The sequence below is a fragment of the Mastigoproctus giganteus genome, chromosome 5 (assembly GCF_048544385.1).
Source record: "Mastigoproctus giganteus isolate SK-2022 chromosome 5, ASM4854438v1, whole genome shotgun sequence".
NCBI classification, from domain to species: domain Eukaryota; kingdom Metazoa; phylum Arthropoda; class Arachnida; order Uropygi; family Thelyphonidae; genus Mastigoproctus; species Mastigoproctus giganteus.
The window spans coordinates 166,801,773-166,807,772 of record NC_143579.1 but is presented as its reverse complement, the minus strand read 5'-3'; the positions used below and the strand labels follow the sequence as shown (position 1 = coordinate 166,807,772).

The window sequence follows — 6,000 nt, the reverse complement described above, 5'->3', positions numbered from 1 at the left end:
AGCAGTGCAGATGGGCTGCAAGAGTAGCTCATGGTGTATTGTCAATGATATATAGGAATTTTTCTAGCAGGGATAAGGAGGTGATTATTCTCTTGTATAAGGCAATGGTCAGGCCACACCTACAGTACTGTATACAGGCCTGGAGGCCTCATTTCATGAAGGATGTAGACCTGCTGGAACGAGTACAGAGAAGGGCAACAAGACTAGTGAATGGAACAAAGGGGTGCTCTTACGAGAAAGGCTTAAGTTTTGCGAATTACAGTGTCTGGAGAGCTAGGCACCAGCGAGGTGATCTGATAGAGGTGTGCAAAGCCTTGAATGGTTTGAGCATGCTCAATGCTGATGGGACTCTTCCTCTTGCTCAGAATAATCACCTGAGAGGGCATAAATTCAAATTGAGGAAAGACAGATGTAGGATAGATGTGCAGAAATTTGCCTTTAGCCAGCGGGTGGTTGGTTGGTGGAACAGACTTCCATCCCTTGTCATGGAAGTTGATAGCCTAAATAAGTTTAAGGCTCAGCTGGACAGGTATTTCGAACGAACAGAGGGGTGAAGAGGAAGTGGTTATCTTTTATTTATTTATGTTACTTTTTTTCTTTTTTTTTTTGGCTGATGCTGCATAAGCTTGCTTTCTTGCATCAAATGCCTCTGCTAATGCTAAAATGCTAAACTTGGGACATTAAGCTTGATATACCATCATCAATATCATTTATAAATACAGAAAACAATAAAGGACCCAATACTGAACCCTGAGGGACTCCACTAATAACATTAGTCCACGATGAGCAGTGTCCATTGATTACCACTCTCTGTGTTCTCCCTCTCAACCACCCCTTTTATCCATAGCAGCAATTTGCCTCCAATGCCACACTGCTCCAATTTGTGCAGCAGTCTTCCATATGCAACAGTATGAAAAGCCTTTCTAAGATCCAAGTATATAATATCAAAGTTATTCCCTGCATCCAGTTCTTTGTGACTGCATTGTTGTATCCAATCAAATTGGTCAGGCAAGGCTTCCCCTTAACAAAACCATGCTGTGTCTGAGCTATAACTGAAGTCTTCTCTAGATGATCCTGCAGTGCTTCTTTAACCAGTGCCTCCATTAATTTTCTGGAAACAGAAGTTAAACTCACAGGTCTATAATTACTTGTGTCAGCCTTTGATCCTCCTTTGTGAATTGGGGTCACATTAGCACATCTCCAGTACATGGGTACCTCCCCTGAGTTCAAGGAAGCTCTCATAATTATGGCTAAGGGTTTGCTTACTTCCTTTGCTGCCTCCTTTAATATAACTGGATAGATCCCATCCACCCCAGGTGCCTTTCTTGTGTTTATCTTCAACAATTTCTCCTCCACTTTGCTCTCAGTTATTACAAGATTCTCTAGCTTACTGCTAGAGTTGAATACACCTCTGGCATTCCCCTCGCTGAATAACTCCTCATGTGTGAGTGTCGATGCAAAATATTCATTTAGTTTGTTAGCTACCTGAGCAGGGATCATCAACAGTTGACCCGTCGATATCAAGTGGACCAATCTGATTCATCCCCTTCCTTCTAGAGTTTACATAAGTAAAGAACTCTTTGCTGTTTTTCTTCGCATCCCTTGCCAAGGATCTCTCGTAATCTGCCTTCGCCTGCCTAACCTCCTTTGTAACTTGGTTACAGATCAACTTGTATCTATCATAGGCTTCTGTGTCACGTGTTAATTTGTATGTATCCCATGCATTTTTCTTCTCTGCCATATGCCTCATTAGTTCATCTGACATCCATTTAGGCCTAAACCTTGAACAATATTTCTTAGTTGGTATGTAAAGCCTAGTAGCTTCCAAGATAAGTTCTTTGAATGCTTCCCATTTTGAATTTGCTGTTGGCAATATCATCAGTTGATCCCACTGTATAGAATTTAAACACTGTCTCAGTCCATCGTAGTCGCCTTTACGAAAGCAGTAACCCCTTCCCATTACCCCTAATGGTAGTTACCTCTTTGAGTAACTCCCACTTCAGAACACTGTGATCACTGCCACCTAGTGGTTCATTTATCTGATCTAGCATGAAGAATCACTACTGATAATCAAATCAAGAGTATTACTCCCTCTAGTTGCCTCCCGAACATGCTGATGTAGAAAACAATCATCCAATAAATCCACAAAAGCCTTGCTACTGTGTGAGTGACCAGCCCCCAAATTCCAGTCAATATCTGGGAAATTAAAATCCCCCATTATAAGACTCTCTGATTTACTGGCACACACTATTTCTCCTGAACAGTTTCTTTTTATATCTCATCAAAGTCATTAGGTCTATAGCACTCTCCTACTCTCAATTTTGATCTCCCAATGCTTATGTCACACCAAACTGACTCGACACTGCACTGTCCAGCGATGTCGACTGGCTTCACTTCCTTGGATTTTATGTGTTTTTTAACTAATAGCATAACCCCTCCTCCCTTCCTATCCTGTCTATCCTTTCTGTAGACATTGTACTCCCCAAATTCCAGTTCTGCATTCCTTATATCTGTGTGACACCACGTCTCTGAAATCCCCACAATATCTGCCTTTGATGTTTTGAGCAATACGTCAAATTCATCAAATTTATTTACTTAACTCCTAGCCTTGGTGTACACGCAAGTATACATGCACCTGTTCTTTTTCTTAGCTACCCTAACACAACCCGATGTGTTTACTTGTACCCCAATGATTCCCAGCAGTCTCTGAAATATCCTGCATCTTATTTTCCAGGCTGCTGCTCATTGCAATAGAAGCAGTGCAAGAATCACTTTCACCTCTGCCAGTGGCTACTGTTAATCGTATTAGTCCTTGTATCCCCCCCAATCTAGCAGTTTTCCGACCCACCCTAACACTACCTCGATAGCATCAGCAAACATTCTTGCACCCTTTCTATTTAAGTGTATCCCTATCCCTGTAGAAGCAGTCTCTCCTGTTAACAAGTACAGACCAGGCTGAAAAAAATTCTACCCCTTGAGCCTTGCACAATCTTTCCAGGGCCGAATTGATCGACAGGGACTCTCATCATATACTTCCTCCTATCGTGTCTGGGCAGAATTGCAGACACTTTCAAATTCAACCCTAATTCACGGCTTTTTTTGCATCAGTGACCTGTACTTGTCAAGTAATTCTGCCGGTCTCCTACTCTTGATATCATTAGTGCCAACATGTACAACTATATTACCTTTTGTGCCCTTAAATTTCCTGTACGCTATCCATCCAAAATTTATTCTTCCGTTGACTTCCAGCCATATATCATTATTACAACTAATGACGTGTCCCAGATAAGTATATGACTCCACCTTTTCAATTACTGCTCCTTCAATCATTATATCCGTTTCTGTGGCATACTTGTTCATCACTTTTGTTTTAGCCATATTCATCTTTAGTTCAAAATCCTTACTAACTCTACCTAACTGACCAAGATTTTCCTCTAATTCATTGGTGCCAATGCGCCATTAAAAACTAAACCAAACCAAATCTAATTCATTGGGATCATTGCTTATGACCACAATGTCATCTGCAAATCATAAAGATGCACTATAGCCTCAGTAGTTAATGTGCCAATAAAACCCAAACCAAAGCAAATCGTAAATGGATTAGGTAGTCTCCATTCACATTGACTCCTTTCTGCGACCAATCTAATCATCTGAATGCTTCCCGAAGAGCAGCAGTAAAAAACTAAGGAGATATTGTCTCTCCTTATCTAACTCCTTTCTCAATTTTAAATTTGCTACTGTCTTTGTCTAGTCTAATAAAGGAGGTAGAGTTCTCATATATTTTCTTCAAAATCATAATATATGGGATATCTATGCCTTGTCTTTCCAGTGCCTGAAACATTGCCTTATGCTGTAGGGAGTCAAATGCCTTTTCATAATCCACAAATGCCAGGCATAATGTTGTTTTATATTCATTTGCTTTCTCCATTAGCTGTGATATTACGTGAAGGTGATCCCTAGTCGAGAATCCTGTTCTTAAGCCAGCTTGCACTTTCAGTTGATTCTCATCAAGTATTCTTTCTAATCTGTTAGTGATGACCCTTGTGAACAACTTGTAGATGTGGGACTACAAGCTAATTGGTCTATAATTTCTAATTTCTGGTTTGTCTCTTTATTCGGTAAAGTTATGATTGCATTATTCCACTTAGGGATCATGCCTTTTCTAATGTATTTTGTGAAGAGTCTTGCCAGTTTCTGTGTCATGTCTTTCTCCTAATTTTAACAACTCTACAGTAACTTCATCTTCCCCTGGGTGTTTCTGATTCTTTATTTTCTTCACTGCATGTTCTACCTCATCAGGAAGAATATCAGTATGTTGTATGTGTTGCAAATTTGTGATCCATCTTCCCCACCACTGTCATCATTCTATTGCTCCTTATATAATACTTTATAGTAATCTTCTGCTATGTGAATTATGCCTTCTCTGCTATTTATAAATAAACCATCACTATTCTTCAGATTCAGTATCATTTGTCTTTCTGTATTACTGCTCATGACTGCTGATTTAAGTCCTTTGGTTCCCCTCATGCTTGTTCTACTTTTCTTGTGTTAAATATTCTTATGTCCTCTCTGAGTCTCTTTCTAATGGTTTTGCATAACTCAGCATACTTAATTTTGGCCTTGTTGATGTTTATCTTGCACTTTATTTGTCATCTTTGGTTCATCATGACAATGTTTCTTCACTAATTTTTTCTTTGGATTTATTTTTACCTCTAGGTTTCTCAGGCCTTTTCACTCTCAGAAAGTTGTATTCCTCATTGATATCTTGGTCCTGAAAGGTCTGCAAAATCTCAAACTTGTTCTTAAGTTCAAGTACATACTGCTTTTTCTCCTTTTCTGTTATATCAAAGACCTTCGTATTATTTACTCCAGTCAGTTTTTTCCTTTTCTTATGTCTGTATCAAGTGTGCATCTTACCATTCTGATCACTTCCAACATTTACCTTGTTCACGATGGTAACATCGTTCAAAATATATCTTCTCTTAGTGAGGATGAAGTCAATTTCATTAGTTGTTGATCCATTTTGGCTTTTCCAACATTTACCTTGTTCACGATGGTAACATCGTTCAAAATATATCTTCTCTTAGTGAGGATGAAGTCAATTTCATTAGTTGTTGATCCATTTTGGCTTTTCCATGTCCACTTTCTTTTTTTCACCCTTTTCTTGAAAAAACTGCTCGTTACTGATATTCCTCAAGATTCTATAAATTCTACAAGTCTTTCACCTCTCTTTTTTTTTTTTTTTTTCACAAATTCCAAATACACTATGGATCAGTATGGTCTACGTTATTGATACTCAAAAAAAACCAGTAACAACAACATATGTTTATGCCATGTGCATACATGAGACCTACTGATTTGGTCATTGTAGTATATGTGATCAGCATAATAAATAGTTAATTAAGATAAACATGGCCCTCATTTTTCTCCAGTTTAAATGTGTTTTTAGTCACTGAAGATCAACATTTTGGATTCCTTGTGAACACTTGGTGATATTTTCAGTTTAATGTGAATCTGCAATAACCGTTATCCTTTGATTTCCATAAGAACAGTAATCAACGACTTGTAACTTGACATGTTGACTTATATTTTGGAGGCACTTGCTGGTTTGCAAACTGGACCTAAATTTCTGAAACACAAATGGTAGATTCCCTTTCAATTTTACAATTAAAATGCTTTGTTGAAATTGTTAAAAAGAAACAGATGCGATGAAACAATCAACCCTCAGTTTTTTAAAAATATGAAAGACTTGAAAGTAATGACTAAAATGTTCGTTTGCTAATATCTACTTAGTAGTGTGCATTGTTTTCCTTTTTCTCCTGAATTTTTGACCATTTGTTAATTTAAAAACATGAAAGTAACAGTCAATACAACCACATGGAAGAGCAGTTTTTTTGTGCATATTGATTTTTATGACAAAAGGTGTGTGTGTTTATGTATATTTAATAAGCTAAGCTGTATCCACCAATTTAGTGTATTTAATAACATGAATGTTGTTTT

General features: G+C 38.0%; 1 protein-coding gene across 2 annotated transcripts in view; it reads left to right on the top strand.

The window, feature by feature from the left end:
• The window catches only part of LOC150085818 (protein NipSnap-like), a 140,497-nt gene that overhangs the window by 35,591 nt on the left and 98,906 nt on the right, over nt 1–6,000 (top strand). The window lies entirely within an intron of this gene.